Raw genomic sequence first — 17,493 nt, 5'->3', positions numbered from 1 at the left:
CCCACCTGTCATACCCACCCGAGAGTCAAAACTTGGGATTTTGACCGGGCTCGGACCTCGGCTCAAACCCCACCCCAGGCATACATTGTAGCCTACGTATATATCTTAAAATACAGATATAATACCTGTTTATCCGTACATAGCCTTATGGTAGGTGCACGTACACGGTTTGGGCACTCCCGTCTCTTCTGGCACTGGCTCGGACTTGTCGGGCCAGCCGGTGTTTAAGGTCACCCGTGCCATCATAGCCCATAAGGAACCCGCTCTAACATCCTCTGGCTCGGTTCCTGCATGGTTAAACCGGTTCAACCACGAAATCAGACCGGGTTTAAGAAGCGGGATATTACACTGGTAGTATTTCAAATCGATTAAGTTTTCAAGTTCAAGTAAGTAGACTTCTACATAAGTCTTCTCACCCCCCTCTCATTCCCTCTTCTTTCTACCCATCATTTTTAAATTAGGCTTTAAATTTTTAGTTTTACATTATTGCTTTCCCTTTCCCCCAAGGTCCTTGGCTAGATGCATGCGTTGGCTTTGCCCTTCTCTAGCTATGGAACCACCCTTTTACATTGATTATTTATATTGCATCCCTTCCCTTAAAGCTAAGTAGAAAAGCCTTGTAAGAGTACTCTTTGGTCAAGTAGGGAACTCATATTATTTACAGTGCATCCCTTGGGCTAAGTAGAGATACCTACTTGTGTGCCTTTCTTTACCTTTATTCATTTTTTTAATTTTTTTTATTTACTTTTTAATACTTTTTATTTCAACACTTTTACTTTCAGTTATTTACTTTTTAATTGCATGATTTGAGTATTTAAATTCATAGATGACGAATGGTTAGGGTTAGTTGTAAATGGTTAGACCGTTCAATTTTTAATTTCAATTGCAATTACAATTCCAATTTCCCTTGTTGTGTTGATTAGGACATTTTTAGATGCATTTGTTTTAAGACAATAGTTAGAAGTAGATCACCATAATCAGTCGTTACACTTTCGCATTACTAGAAGATGCTTAAAATAAAGTGACTGCTCTCCTTGTATTCGACTCGTTAACTACACTGATGCAGTTACTTTTAAAATTCAAGCAAGTTGCCGTGAGCCAAAACTCGGTGGTGCTTTCCACTTCTGGTCCAAGACCTATCACAATAGTTCAATTTAGACAGGGTTAGTGTCTGAGTGTAATAGTGTCAAGGTTCAGCAAAGCAGTTAGTGGAGATGGAGGTGGAGGCAAGGCCCCTCCTGCTGGTCGTACTTGGCCATTCGCTTGCTTGCAGTTCTTTCCTTGATCCGGATGAGACGAGCCCATATGTGGGCGTTAGTGGAGGAAGATCCTCGACGTTCACTTGACCTGTCTGATTTTCTTGTCCTTCTTGCCCCTTTTGAGCAGTGGGAGGAGGAGATATGGGATGTCCGCTACACAGATTCATTGTTCGAGTGGGTGGCTTGATTAGTAGCATTTTCCACGGATGGCACCAATCTGTTGTGGCAAGAAATCATCGTACGTAGCTTGTGGAACTTGCATAGAGGAGAAAGCCCAAGAGAGTAAGCCTCGGGGACTGCTCCGGTAGGGGACTCTCTAATGCCTAAGTCAGATCTCTCTACAAACAAAAATTCTAGTAAGAATGGAAAAATCGCGATCCCCTAAAAGGATAACTTACCGGGGTATTTACAGCTGAGGAAATGCAGCAAGAGAAAAAGAGAAAGAGTCCCAATTTGGCATGTTTCCCAGCACCGGTAGGAATCCATACGTAGCGAGTTATATTAGGAGAGCAAATTGGGAGGATGTTCTAAGCTATGGAAACTCCATGGAACCACGTATCTCGGGAGATATCCATCTTCTCTGGGAGGATCAAGGGTCTTACTAAGAATCCTTTCCTACTCAAGATCGGACTAGGCTTTGCTTGGAAGTTACATACTGGATTAGGAAAGCAGAGGGGCATATTTCTTTGAGGAATTTTGTAATTGTTGAGTGCCGAGCGACCCAGACTTTGTAGATTGGTTTTCAACCTACTTATCTAAATGGGCTAAGTTTTGTAGTAGCTGTCGTGCTACCCATCTCCTATGCCTGAGGGCATATCATTCGTTGCTGGGCTTGGGGCTTTAGGATGGCCACTAGATCGTGTTTCTATTGCTCTCTCGAGCTACCAGTAGTAGTTAGGCCATGGTGTGGCTGCCTACACGTCATCACTCTTGTGCTAATGTAGGCCAGTCATATGGTAACTGGTCCCATCACCATTACCGATCGGCCAAACCATACCCAGACAACAGCTCCCCACCGAGGATGTAGCTGGGCTAGGGCTAAGTCAGTCGTCTAGGTCCGACTGGGGCCGCTGGACCGTGCTGCTCGACCCAAATGGCATGCTCTCAATGGTGGGTGCATTTTGCTATAATAGAGAGAGGGTTCCTTGAAAGGCAATGTGGTCATGCACCACCACGGGGCCAATGGAAACACATATAGAAGCATAAAAAAGATAGAATTTTTACCTTTCACGAGGGTAGGGTGGTAAGGATCACGGTTCCTTTCAGGCTTCTTTATACCTTAATATTTTTTTAAATGATTATTACTATACTTTCCTTGAAGCAGCTCACCTCCATGGAAGCATCAACTTGGCCATGACGCAAGAGCATGGATTTAGGGAAAGGTATCAGTATTATCGATCTGGATTGGATCGGATCGATGGGTATCAGTCGATTTTGCCCCTGCTTTTTTAAAAATATTAATCTTTTATTATTTTACTATTAAAACGATACGGATAACCGATCCAAATTGGTCAGGATCAGTCTCAGCCGATACCGATCCGATACAGCCGATGCAAGGCTGATACTTTAAACCATGCGTAAGAGTCACGAACACCCATCCACCCGAAAATTTTTCTCCCCATCCAAATTCCTTGCGGTTTCCCGGATCTTTCACTTTCAACCACGTTTCTTTCCGGTTGGTTTTACTTTTGGGTCTCTGAATATGTCATCTGACCCATTTGTTTTCCTGAATTTGGTCTCTCTGTCTCTCTGTCTCTCTGTCTCTCTCATGGTAAAGTATCAGAAAACACGCCACCTCACCTTTGAAAGAATACCTTTTTCGAATTTTTCTGATCAATTATGACTTCATTAATTTATTGATACTTTTCATATTTTGATTTCCAACATGGAATACATCGGTTTGGATTTTTTTATTTTATTTTTCTTTGGGGATGAATAAATTATTTCTCTTTAGCATTTGCTTCTATTGAAGTTGGTTTGTTTCTTTAGATTACTGAATTATCTTGTGGGTTTGAGCTTTTTTTGGCGTCTAAAATTGCGGTGAGAACACTTTATAATTTGGGAATCAAAGGATTGTATGGCTGCGGATGGGGGAAGAATATTTCAGAAAAGAAAGGGATCCCCAAATAAAATGAAAAGAATTAGGTTTTAGATGAATACGTGGTAGCTGAGATTCCTTCTCTTCTTCTGGGTTCTGTATCTGGTGAGGTTGGAAGATTGAGAGATTCATTTCCTCTTCTTGGGTGGATGAGGAAACTGTTTCCCTGGTAAATTCTCTTCTGGTTTCTCTGATGATCTCTGCTCTGTTGAGTATTATTTCATTATTTTGTTTCTTCAATCAGTGCTTGTTGTGATACCTTTGCTTTGTGTTTCTTTGGTGTGCTTTTTGCAAAAGTTTATGCTTCTTGAAACAGAATTTTTTTTTTTCCCTTTTTTTTTGGATGTGTATCTTCTTATTAATATTGATCATTCCCTGAAAAAAAAAAAAAAAAAAAAAAATGCAGCAAGTGGACAAACAGAATTTAAGGAGAATCCTTTCATTTGGTAAGACTTTCTCTTTGTCAGTTTTCATCAATGGTTCTGCAGCTTCAGCTTGTGCCTGTCCACATAGAATTACATACTCCTACAACATAACCTTGAATTTGAGTGTGGCTTAAAGACAGTGATCTGTGTGGTATGTGGAATATGTCTGAGAAAATTGATGGATATATCTTACCAAAGTTTCGGCTAGATCAGATGGTCAGATTCTGAGATCTGACAGAATTTAACTGAAGCAAGGAATCTAAAAACAGAATTGTAGAACCAAAATAAGAGAATTTAAATTACTGAACACCCAAAGACTTGGAATATTTAGGAGAACAAAAGCTCTGGTCAGAGACTAGGAATATTTAGGAGAACATTATATCAAAATATCAAGCCCATCTGATGGTTAGATAGCAGTTAATGAAGATTCTTAGTAGAGAAAGGATAAGTCCATAATTGATAATTGACAGCAGAAACAATAACTTCAGTACAACAGCCACTTAATACTCATATTGGAGAAAACAGCAGGAGGAACTAAACAGTAGCAGAAGACCAGAACCATGAAACTATGAACCAAAATTAGAAACCAAAACTGACAGAACAGAAAATGTAACGCCCCAAATCCGGGTGAGTTAAGGGACATCACCCACCTAAGCATCGACCCTTAAGGCCACATATATTCATATAACAAATTAACAAAATCCTGGATCACACATAAACATAGCGGAAGCTAATATTACAAACCATTTACATACGCTGATGGCTACAAGTCTTACTGCTTTGTACATAACAAAAAGATTTAATCACGCAACTGTTCGGTCATATACTAGAATATGCAACTGTTCCATCATCCATTATACTGCTCATACAAACAAAAACTGACACACATAATCTTCAAAATAGATCTCAAAGATTCTAATATCCTAATTATGATTCTCAACGCTCAGCTCTTGGAGCCGTGAATACTTCCTCTCTAATCTCTTCATCCGTAAAATATCAGCTTATACGGTGTGAGCTGACGCTCAATGAGGTACATGATCTTATACACATAAGCATTCAAAAGAACGATAACCAGAATAGAGAAATAAATGAAAAATCATAGAAGTTATTTTATTACTTAATTAGGTTGGGTCTTATCCATTAAGTGAACTACTAAAGTGCACCAACTGTTGAGGGTGATAGTTGACTTCATACATTCCTAGGCATTGAAGCCCAACATTATAGATGCGCTCTACTTCCATGTGTCCAAGCACCATAGCCCTGGGAAAGGACCCCTCATTTGTATAAACATCATAATAGACACGCTCTACTCCCATGCGTCCAGGCACCGTAGCCCTGAGGGAGGACCCCTCTGTCACATCTTGCCAAAATTTAGCCAAGGTAGGTGGCACTAGACACCCATATCCAGTCATCCAAACCTTCAGGATCACAGATGCAGTATCTTAATTTCACAAATTCCACAAGACCACAACTAAAATCAGAATATGCTAATAAAGTCTCATAAATATCATTGGTGATGTACTAAAATGATAAATTACATAATACAATTTGCATTGTCTGGAAACAAACACAGGCTACAATACTACTTACTACACATCCACAAATATATACATTAAGAAGAAGGAACTGAAATAATAGTGAAGTGCATCAAAATCCCAACATCTCGCTGACATAAGCTTCACAACCGCTGCTAAAGTCCAGTCTTGCCTCAGCACCGGTTTCCATCATCTGAAAATAGTATGCCACAAAGGGCGTGGCCTCGGCATCTGGAAGGGAAAATATGGGGTGAGCACGGGTATGCTTAATGAGGGGTGGGGGCAGGCAAGCACACACACAAATAAATAATGCAAGCACAAGCAAATGAATATGCAAGCACAAGTAAATAAATAATGCAAGCACAAGCTGATGAATAATGCAAGCACAAGTTGATGAATAATGCCATGCATACTCAAACAAACTAGAACAAATGCAACAATGCATACTCAACCATCCATATGATGCTTATGATCCAGTTTTATTATTCATTACCTGGTGACAATTACTATGTCCAAGGTATTTGTGCTATACTGCAACATAGATCGTATCACTGGTCCCGACAATCCCATTGGTCACCCTATACACCCCTAATGAGTAATCCCAATCCTATAGCCTCGGTCTCGGTAGTCCTATCGGTTACCCGAGCTGCAGAACAGTAATGGTCCCGGCAATCCCATCGGTCACCCACACTATGAAGGAATGCAGCTACGGTCCCGGAAAACCCATCGGTCACCCGCATTGCATCACCCCCTGGGATTAGCCAGTACCTAACCCCCTACTGGCAAGGGTGTAGCCACCAGGGTCTGTGAATCCTAACCATGCATTGCACCATCAGTGGCCATCACTGTAATACCGATCCCTAAGCCCACGGTTGGCCAAGCCGTGTCTCAGACCATCCATGTTACAATCACTACCACCCATTATACATCGCACACCCTCTGACCTCTAGGCCCACGGTACCTGAAATGCACCTCGGCCACATCGCACCCTAGACCGTCAATATCATAATTATAATTGTGAATCTAATCCATATAACCACATTCCATATTCACTACACACAATCACATAATCACAATGACGTACCTCACTTACCTCTATAGTCTAGAAACCTATCCATAGTCTTACCAATCCATATTCACAAGGTAACAGATATTAAAAGCAACAACATGCATAGCAGCAACATAACAAATCATACATACACATAATTCATGCAAAATAGAAAATAAGGTAAAACACTCCGTAAAATAAAGTTAGGCACCCCTCACCTTGGTAGTCAAGATCAGACAAGTCACTTCCCTGAGTTGGGTAGATTCCCGCACTGTGATTCAATTTCCCTATTCCATAATATACTTAGGTTATCAGGTTTGTAACTAAATTCCTATTGTTAATCTAATTTAATTGGTTATTCTTATTCCTATTCCCTTTTATAATTTTCTGTTCAAGTAGGAATCCTATTCAATTTCATAATTTTTAAGACTGAAGCCCATTGATAAACCATCAATTGAGGGCTGCACTGTCCTTATTCCATGTATGTAGTAGGTTCAGTAGGGTACAGGGCAGTACAGTGGCCTTTCCAGCCTCTGAAAGCTCAACCGGCTGGAGACTTCTGGGGCCAACCGGCCTGCCTATAGTCTCCCCCCTGTTGGGTCAAAACCTGCAGAATCCGATTCTGCCAAGTCCTCTATTGTTCCTGCTGCGTTTTAACTTGGGATTTCTCTAGTTCCTGATATCGGAAGTCCACAAGGAAGGTGTATTTCCCAATTCTTTCTTCAATTGACCAATTAAATTAGATTTTTGGAGTCTCATAAATTCTGTTTACATGGGTAAACTCCAATTTTCAGCAGAATTACAAAAGAGGAATGAAATAACTTCAAAGTCACTCTTAAACTTTCAAATTTCTGTTCTAAGGGTTTCATAACTTCCATTAGACTTTGCAATATAGCAATAGGGCACTTTAATTACAATTATAAAGAAGTTAAAAAGCAAAATACCCTTCTCTAGGTTAGGGTTTTTATGAAATTCTGCCCATGTAACAGTTTCCCATTTGTATTTTAACCAAACCAGCAGGTACCTAGACCAATTCAGCCAATTAGGTCTTCATCCAAGTTAGGATTTATGAAAATTTTAGGTCTTCTAATACTATAGGCCATGCATGGTACATGAAGCCCTAATTACTCCCATTTGATAAAATCCCCTTCTTCTTCTCATGTAAATTTTTCCTTTCAACCCTATCATTGTAAGAAGACTGAACTACTACTATAATTAATTACTTCATTAGAGATGGGATACCAATGTTTGACTTACTAATTTGGTGTTCGTTCTCCAATTCATCTTGCATGCATCAAAACTATAAAATCCCCTTTGAAATCTTACCTCAAATCATGAATTAAAATTTCTGTTTTAAGGTTTTGGTAGAACTTTTGTCTTCCCAGCCCTATTTTAATTTTTTCTGCTATACTAACATTGATTCTAGCAGTAATTGAAGGTTGCACATACCTGTGGGTACACTTGAACCAAGGTATGTTAACTATCTTCCTTAATTTCTCTTTCTTCTTCTTTCTCTTCTCCTTTTTCTCCTCTTCTTCTTGCTGGCTTTTTAAGATGGCATTCGGTCTCTTCTCTTTTCTCCTCCTCTTTTCTTCCTTCTCTTCTTTTCTTCCCCTTCTTCGTTCTCTCTTCTTCTTCTTTCTTTTTTTCTTTTCTTCCTTCTTTTCTTTTCTGGTTTCGTTCTGTTTTCAGCAGTAAAGAGAGGCTGAACCGACCTTCCCTCTATTTTGATTGTTGAACGAGTCTAATTCATGCATCTCTCTCTTCTCCATTCTTCTTTCTTCTAAGTAAATATTCACCAGTACTGATCACAGTCACAAAACATCCCTCTTATCTCCTTTCTTTTTTCTCCCTCTGCAGGCTGCTGGAACATACAAACCAGCAAGCTTCACAGCCCTTGTCTTGTCATGAAAATATCCTAAACTTTGGCCTGGGAGGATGCTTGTTGTATTTTGAGGTATCTCAAAGGAGCACCTTGGAAAGGTCTTGTATATCGACGTCGTGGTTATAGAGATATTATGGGCTAGTCTGATGCTGACTGGGCTGGTGCTGATAGTGACTGTAGATCTACTAATGGATACTATATATTTGTTGGCAGAAATATTGTTACCTATAGCCTATAGGAGTAAGAAGCACACTATTTTGGCTCAGTCAAGTGTAGAGGCTGAATACAGAGCTATGGCACATTGAAATCTCTTATTCAAGAGTTGTTTTTCCTTGCTAAACCTATGAATATTGTGACACTCAAGCTGTCATTGATATTGCCAGTAATCTGGTTTTCCATCAAAGGACTAAGCATATTTAGGTCGACTATCACTTTGTGAGAAATGCAGTCTACAGAAACTAATTTCTACTCCGTTTGCCCACTCGTCCAATCAACTTGGTGGTATGTTCACTAAGGTGTTGTTCAGGCCTGTGTTTCTCAATGGTTGTTCCAAGCTAGGTATGGGTGATATATATAAACTCCAGCTTAGGGGGAGTGTTAGAGAACACATATCATGGGCAGTGTGGTGTACCATGGTACAGTATATGGTGTACCGTGGGATAGTGTTTAAGTTGTAATTTTAACTAGATTAGATCTTCATCTGTTATTTCCTTTTCTAGTTTTGTTTCCTTCTTGTAGTTGGACCTAGTGTCTTAGTAGGATTCCTATACAATACTTTCTGTTATATAATAACATTACTAGTATACGATAGATACTTTCAATCTATAGTTTTCTAGCTTTCCTTCTCACTCTCATCTCAAATGCACTCTCTATCTTCTCCATCTTCTCCATCTTCTTCTTCTTCTTCTTCTTCTTTTTTGTTCTCTTTCTCTTTTGCAGATACTGGTTTACAGATTCAGCATACTCTCACAGATTCCAAATCTGGAATTATGATTGGCTGGATGCATCATAACCCTTGTCGTGTCAACCAATCTTTGCAACTAATGCCCAGGCAAGATTCGATCTGGGCTTTCCCAAACTTCAAATATTTGCAGTGCACCAAGAGGTATTGTTCAGTCAGTCTCTTACGGTCAAGCATGAGGAGATGATGAAGGGAATCCTCTATGAAGAAGAAGACCCTTTTTGGCTTCGAGTTGGAACCCCTGGCTGGGTAGAAATCCTCCTACATGAGCTCTGTCTTACCTTTAGATTGGTTCCACCATTGCAAGAGGTTCTTTCAAGCCCTCTTTGGAAGGCACTAGGATCCACTCTCATGAGAGTGAGCAAGAGAGAAAGAGAGAGAAAGAGAGGTGCACCATATTCTTACCATGTGCATTTTTTCATGGCCAATTTTTTAAAGTATTTGGAAGTTCAGGCCCTTCTAATATCCATACGTATCCGTATCCTTTTGTTTTACCATGCGTGTATTTGCTAACTATGCCTTGTAAACTGGTATGTTGGGGCTATCAATGGAGTGAATGAGATCTATTTTAAGATCTGATGTGATTAAGCAAATCTTATCCATGCTGATTGGATGCGCATCCCATTCCACCCCCACCTACCCCCCCTCTTTCTTTGCTACTATGCAATTGAGAAATTGATGTTCAATTCCAATATGAATATGATTTAACCATTCGATATTAGAATATTTGCATTATTCATGTATGATCTATTTGTTTATGCTTGTGATTTATGTCTACTTGAGAGAAGCTTTTGACATTGCCTTTACCATTAATCTGATGATGATTTACTGATAAATATTTAATCTAGCTTTTTATACTAATGGATTGTTGGTGTATGATGTCTTGTATTTCATCGCAGTTTAATCCAGGGAGTACTGGTGCAGCACCTAGACAGGCAGGACGGCGGTCCCGCTCGAATTTTTTATTTGAGGGCAATTGTGTACTTTCCGGATTAGGGGTTTTTCGCTATATATTTGTAGCGATGGTTTCTTTCTCTGTAATGCAAGCAATACTGAGAGGTGTGAGGACGAGCGCTGTAACCCTATTCTCCATTGATAGTGAAGCAGGATCTCATCTCATCGGGGACGTAGGCAACCTTGTCGAACCTCGTAAAAATCCATGTGCATTGTTTGTTTTGTTTTTCCATTATTTTCTGCATTGTTTTAGGGTTGCGTTTCTACAAATTGGTATCAGAGCTCTAGGTTTCCGTTTTCTAGGGTATACTATCACGATGGCAGGGATGGGATCGAATGTCAAGTATGATATCGAGAGGTTTAATGGGAAGAACAATTTCACCCTTTGGCGTCAAAGGATGAAGGATCTTCTGATACAGCAGGGTTTGGCGAAAACGTTGTTGGGAAAGTCGAAGAAACCTGCAAAAATTAATGACGAAGATTGGGAAGAGATGGAGGAAAAGGTGGTAAGTGCTATCCGATTAAATCTTTCTGATGACGCCTTACAATATGTTGTGGGTATCGAATCTGCACTGTAGTTATGGGCGAAACTTGAAAGCATCTACATGAAGAAGTCCTTAACGAACAAGTTGTTCGTGAAGAAGCAATTGTATTCTCTATAGATGGAGGAAGGTACGGATCTATTAGAGCATCTTAACATATTCAATTAGATCGTAAGTAAACTTGCAAACCTGAAGGTTAAGATCGAGGATGAAGACAAGGCGTTACTGTTGCTATCGTCGCTTCCAGAATCATATGATCACCTAGTAACGACTCTCTTGTACGGGAAGGAGATCCTTGAGATGGATAAAGTCGCAACTGCCCTCATGTCTAATGATACAAGGAAGAAGGCCAGTAGTACGAAATCTTAAGGAGAAGGTCTTTTTAGAGGAGACAAGGAGTAGGAAAGAGGGAGATCAAATCAGAAGGGATCTAGGAAGAGTCGATCGAAATCAAAAGGGGCAAAGACAAAGGTCTCTTGTTACTATTGCAAGAAGGAAGGCCATCTGAAGAGAGAGTGCTTGAAGAGGTAGGCGGACTTAAAGACGAAAGGTGTAGATAAGGCATCTGAGGAAGTTAGTGTGGCTGACAGTTCAAATGGAGATGATGAAGATGTACACTCTATATCATCAGATAAGAATCAACCTTCTGATTCTTGGATTTTAGATTCTGGATGTTCATATCACATGTGTCCACATAAGGATTGGTTTGATACATATCAACCATATAATGGTGGGTCTATCCTAATGGGGAATGATGCTGTATGCAAGACCATTGGGATAGGCACTATCAAAATCAAGATGTTTGATGGGATAGTAAGAACCTTAGCAGATGTGAGACATGTACCAAATTAAGAAAAAACTTAATATCTTTGGGGGCACTTGACTCAAATGGCTGCTAGTACATAGTAGAAGGTGGAGTTCTCAAAGTTATTAAGGGTGTAATGGTTGTCATGAAGGGACAACTAACAGGAAACCTATACAAAGTCATAGGGAGCACAGTTATAAATGGAGCATCTGTGACTACAGATGCAATATTTGATACAGATGATACTTATCTGTGGCATATGCGGTTAGGGCATATGGGAGAAAGAGGATTGATGGAGCTTCATAAAAGGAAAATGTTGAAGGGAGTAAAAACTTGTAAACTAAATTTCTGCAAGTATTGTGTGTTCGGGAAACAATGCAAGGTTAGTTTCAAAATTGCAAAACATAAGAGTAAAGGGGTGCTTGATTATGTACACAGCCATGTATGGGGTCCTTCAACAACAAAATCTAAAGGTGGGGCAGAATACTTCGTGACCTTTGTTGATGATTATTCAAGGAAAGTCTGGATCTACTTCATGAAGCATAAAAGTGAGGTGTTCACTAAATTTAAGGAATGGAAGGCTGAGGTAGAAAGGAAGACAGGAAAGAAAATTAAATACTTGAGAACAGATAATGGAGGAGAGTACACATACAAGCCGTTTCTAGAATTGTGCAAAGCTGAAGGGATTACACGTCACTTCACGGTTCCAAAGACACCACAACAAAATGGTGTAGCTGAAAGGGTTGACAGAACACTTCTAGAAATAGCTCGGAGTATGAGGCTGAATGTAGGGTTGAGCAAGAGATTTTGGGCAGAAGCAGTGAACATGGCATGTTTCCTCATCAATAGGTCTCCATCAAAGGCGATTGATTGTAAAATTCCTGAAGAGGTATGGACAAGAAAACCAGTAGATTATTCTATTCTAAAAATATTTGGTTGTCCAGCATATGTGCATGTTGAGAGTGAGCAGCGTTCCAAGTTAGACTCAAACTCTAAGCAGTGTATCTTTTTTGGTGTTAAGAAAGGTGTAAAGGGATTCAAGTTGTGGGATCCAAGTTCACAGAAAGTTGTGGTGAGCAGAGACGTGTTTGATGAGTCTCATATAGTGAAGTCAAATTACAATTCACAAGCAATTGATGAAAATAAACAAGGTTCTACTGTGCAGGTGGAGTTAGGTGAGTTAGAAACAACAAGAGATAATGAGTCATCAAGTGACTTACCAGGACAACAGGAAGCAGTAGAAGTTCCCTATACTGTGGCAAAGGGTAAAGGGAAGCGTACTCACAAAGCACCTATGAGATACAGGTTCGAGGACATGGTTGCCTATGCCCTCACTGTAGGTATAGGTGATCCATCTTCCTGCCATGATGCTTTGAGTGATGCACAACATGATAAATGGATGATAGCTATGATGGAGGAAATGGAATCTCTACAGAAGAACAAGACTTGGGAGATTGTGGAAAAACCCAAGGGAAGAAAAATCATTGGGTGTAAATGGGTCTTTCGTAAGAAAGAGGCAGCATCTGAGAAGGAGCGTGAAAGGTATAAGGCCAGACTTGTAGCTAAGGGCTATACACAGAAGGAGGGGATAGACTACAATGAAATATTCTCTCCAGTGGTGAAACACACTTTGATCAGGGTACTACTTGCTTTGGTGGCCATGTATAATTTAAAGCTTGAACAACTTGATGTGAAAACTGCATTTCTTCATGGTAACTTAGAGGAACAGATTTACATGGAGTGGCCTGAAGGTTTCAAGGTGCAGGGAAAGGAAGATCATGTTTGTCTCCTTAAGAGGTCGCTTTATTACCTGACGCAATCTCCTAGGCAGTGGTACAAGCGCTTTGATTCCCACATGATGAAGATTGGCTACACAAGAAGTGAGTATTATAGTTGTGTTTATTATAAAGTGTCAAGTGATAATTCCATTATTTTGTTGATGCTTTATGTTGATGACATGCTCATTGCTGCAAAGAACAAACATGATATAGTCTCTTTGAAGTCTTTGTTGAGTGCTGAATTTGAGATAAGGGATCTTGGTGCTGCTAAGAAGATCCTTGGCATGGAAATCCTTAGAGATAGAAATGCAGCTAAACTTTGAGTAACTCAGAAAAGGTGTATTGAAAAGGTGCTAGAGCGTTTCAATATGGAAAAGGCTAAGCCGGTTAGCACTCCTTTAGATAGCCACTTTAAGTTATCTGAAAGGGAATGCCCTACAACACATGAGGAGGTGGAGCAGATGTCTCAAGTCCCTTATGCTAGCGCAGTTGGGAGTCTCATGTATGCTATGGTTTGTAGGGGGTCGGACTTGTCTCATGCAGTCAGTGTTGTTAGCAGATACATGAGTAATCCAGGGAAGGAGCATTGGAATGCAATTAAGTGGATCTTCAGATATTTGAGCAAGACTAAAGATATAGGTGTTATGTTCAGTGGCAAGGGAAGTTCTACAAAATTGGCAAGTTATGTTGATTCTGACTATGCTGGTGATTTAGACAAGAGGAGGTCTACTACAGGGTATGTGTTTACATTGGCTGGTGGGCCTATATCATGGAGGGTGATGCTTCAGTCTACAATTGCATTGTCCACTACAGAGGCAGAGTACATGGCAGCAGTTGAGGCTGCCAAGGAAGGAGTCTGGTTGGCTGGACTGGTTCGTGAGTTGGGGTTGGAGCAAGGAGGTACAGTGTTACATTGTGACAGCCAGAGTGCCATACATTTTTGCAAAGAATCAGGTGTTTCACGCAAGGACAAAGCATATTGATGTGAGATTTCACAAGATCAGGGAGCTTGTGTTAGAAGGCAATATTCACTTGAGAAAAATTCATACAGATCTCAATCCTGTAGATATTTTTATGAAGCCAATTACTAAAGAGAAGTTCGAGTCTTGTTTGGACTTGATTAATATTACTCATTGTTGAAGATGATGGACGCACCAAACAGGTGCGGGTTTGTACCTCTAATGAGGTACAATGATAAAGACGTCTACAAGTTATCTTTACAGGAGGCTCGACAGAATTCAAGCCAAGGTGGAGATTGTTGGTGTATGATGTCTTGTATTCCATCGCAGTTTAATCCAGGGAGTACTGGTGCAGCACCTAGACAGGCAGGACGGCGGTCCCACTCGAATTTTTTATTTGAGGGCAATTGTGTACTTCCGGATTAGGGTTTTTTCGCTATATATTTGTAGCGAGGGTTTCTTTCTCTGTGATGCAAGCAATACTGAGAGGTGTGAGGACGAGCACTGTAACCCTATTCTCCATTGATAGTGAAGCAGGATCTCATCTCATCGGGGACGTAGGCAGCCTTGCCGAACCTCGTAAAAATCTGTGTATTGTTTGTTTTGTTTTTCCATTATCTTCTGCATCGTTTTAGGGTTACGTTTCTACATGGATTTCCTTTTTCATAAAGTTGTGTTAATTATCTTCAACTTGAATTTATTACTGAATAGCATTTGTCATTTTACTGTTGCAGTACTGAAGATACTCTGTTGCACATGGATGAATGCAATGGTAAAAGAGCTGTTGGTGGGCTTGGTGTTGCTAGAAAAGGGTCTGGCCTTGCTTTCAGAGATTCATCAAATAATGAGGATTGAAGCATCCAATATTGCAACCGACTAGGATGCGGCACCAGACATAATTCAATAAAGGGCAGTCAGAGTAGTACTGTAGATAGAGCTAGATATTTAAGGCATCCTTTCCGTCTGCAAGTGGCAAAGCAATATCTGGAAGCTCCTCTAAGATTTACTCTGGTGTAAGTGGCACTAGAAAGTCTCAGCGAGAAGCCCAGAAATTGTCTTCTAACAACGACACAGTTCCCTCTGGAACTATAAGTGAGGAGGGAGAGACACAACTTTCGGAAAGAATAGCTTCATCTTCTGTCATTCAAACAAGACTTGAGCCTGAAGATGCTGAATCTGGTGTTCTTAAGAGTCTTTCTGTGGGTACAACAGAAGTGGGCAGTGACAATATGATATCTAGAAACACCATTCACATTGCAAAACTTGCTTCTCGTGTTCAAACTTCTAATGCAAACCGGAATGGTCTGAGAAATCTTGGATTCACATCTGTATCTGACATTCTTCCCTCAAGTTTATCATTGGAATCAAGTCGCAGTAGGACTGACGTGAAAAGGAGAAATATGGATGGAGAGAGCTCTGCTTCTAGAGCAAAGAGCATATGTGGATCATCAACAGGAGGAAGTTTTAGAATTCAGAGAAGTTCCATATCTTGTCCTACCCCCTCACTTTCTGAATGCCCATCATCTCAACAGCCTTCAAGGAGGACCAGAAATTGGGTCCCAACCAGAGATGGTATTACATCTGTTAGAACTAGAAGGATTATCAATGGTGAGGCCAGAGCAAGGGCCTCTGAGCATGGGAATTTTAATGATTTAACACTGCCTGAGTCTCCGATAATGGTTCCACAGCTGCCTAAGGCTAAAATTCCTGCTAATGATATGGCTCCAAGCTCATCACAGCAACTTCCAGTAGAACTTCTCTCTATTTTTGACAGCTCTAATGGTCAACCAGGTAGTAGCAGTGAGAATGTATGTAGTAGACAGATTGCTCATACAGAAGGTAGCATTCCCTGCCCTTTCCTTGGATTTTCAATTGACGGGGATGGTGTCCAAAGATTTAACATGAATGGGATTGCTGAGGTACGACTCTTTTATTTTATTTGAGTACTTGGACATTGTAAAATAAGAAAGAAGAAAATAGAGAGAGAGAGAGAGAGAGAGAGAGAGAGTCATGACTTTGGGTAAGGGAGTCCCAATTGGCTGATTTGGGTCTGCCCTCTTCTTCTCATTATATAGAAATGTCTATTACAAGTAAACTATGAATAGGACAGCAGTCCTAGTAGGACTAGAAATATAAAGACGTAATAGAAAACTAATTAGCTAACCAATCCTAGTTGGACTAGGATAACTAACTTCTAGAGTTACATACCAATCCTAGTTGGACTAGGATAACTGTTGTAATAATGGATTTTAGAGAAAGTGTCAGTTACCAAACGGACCCTAAGGGGTTTAATGGTCTTTGTAATTCTCTAGAATCTTCTCTCCATTGTTATAAATAAAGAGGGCTGGTTCATATTAGACACAAGTCATTACCCCATTCAACATGGTATCAGAGCCTTAGGATCCGAAACCCTAAGGGCTCTCCCTCTTCTCCATCTCTTTGCCTTTTTCTCATTTCACTCTTTCTCTCTCCCAACGCCTCCTTCATCTGCGCCTCCCTCCATCTCTCTTTATCTGCTTCACTCTTGTGGTGGGAGCTTCTTAAACCACCAAGAGGGTTTCTAGCCTCCACCCATCTTTCCCCTGGTCTCTTAGACTCTCTTCTACAATGATCTGAGAGACCCAGAACCTTTTTTCATCACTTTTTCAGGGTTCTCCTTGAGAACATCTTTTCATTGTCGGGATGCTTTTTACCCGCTCAATGCTCCGATTGTCTTGATGTTTGTTACGATTAGTGCCTCTTATCCTTGAGGTGGTATGTATCGACAATTTTTTTGTTTGAGGTATTTGTTCTAGAGTTATCTCCAAAATCGTTTTCTCAGGGTTTTACCCTTTATCGATTTTTATAGCTTTTTCTGGTTATTTTGGTGCTTTCTCTATCTCTAGCTAATGTTTCTTCTATTTGCATAGCCCCCTTAATTAGCAACCATGTCTACCATCTCATCTGCTTCTATTGGCGGAGACACCACGGCTCTTTCTACCTTTCCTCCTTGTGCTATCAAGCTTGATAGCACAAACTACCTTATGTGGTCACGCTCCTAGTTAGCAATTCGGCCGAATAGTTCGCGAATTATTCGGACGAACCGAATTTTTCCGAATTAAATAAAAACTTCTGACCGAATCCGAATTAAAAATAAATTCGGTAAAAAACGCGAATTTTACTAATTTGAATTTAAAACGCGAATAATTCGGGCCGAACCGAATTAAACCGAATTATTCGGTCCACTTAAACAATATTTAAAAAA

The 17,493-nt window shown here is 40.3% G+C and overlaps 1 pseudogene; it reads left to right on the top strand.

Annotated features, from left to right (window-relative positions):
• Positions 1-3,036: 3,036 nt before the first annotated feature.
• Positions 3,037-17,493, top strand: part of LOC122063138 — a 31,385-nt pseudogene continuing 16,928 nt past the window's right edge.

This window comes from Macadamia integrifolia, unplaced genomic scaffold (assembly GCF_013358625.1).
Source record: "Macadamia integrifolia cultivar HAES 741 unplaced genomic scaffold, SCU_Mint_v3 scaffold1208, whole genome shotgun sequence".
Classification (NCBI taxonomy): domain Eukaryota; kingdom Viridiplantae; phylum Streptophyta; class Magnoliopsida; order Proteales; family Proteaceae; genus Macadamia; species Macadamia integrifolia.
Note: the sequence above shows the minus strand (reverse complement) of the source record. Positions and strands in the feature narration are given on the sequence as shown.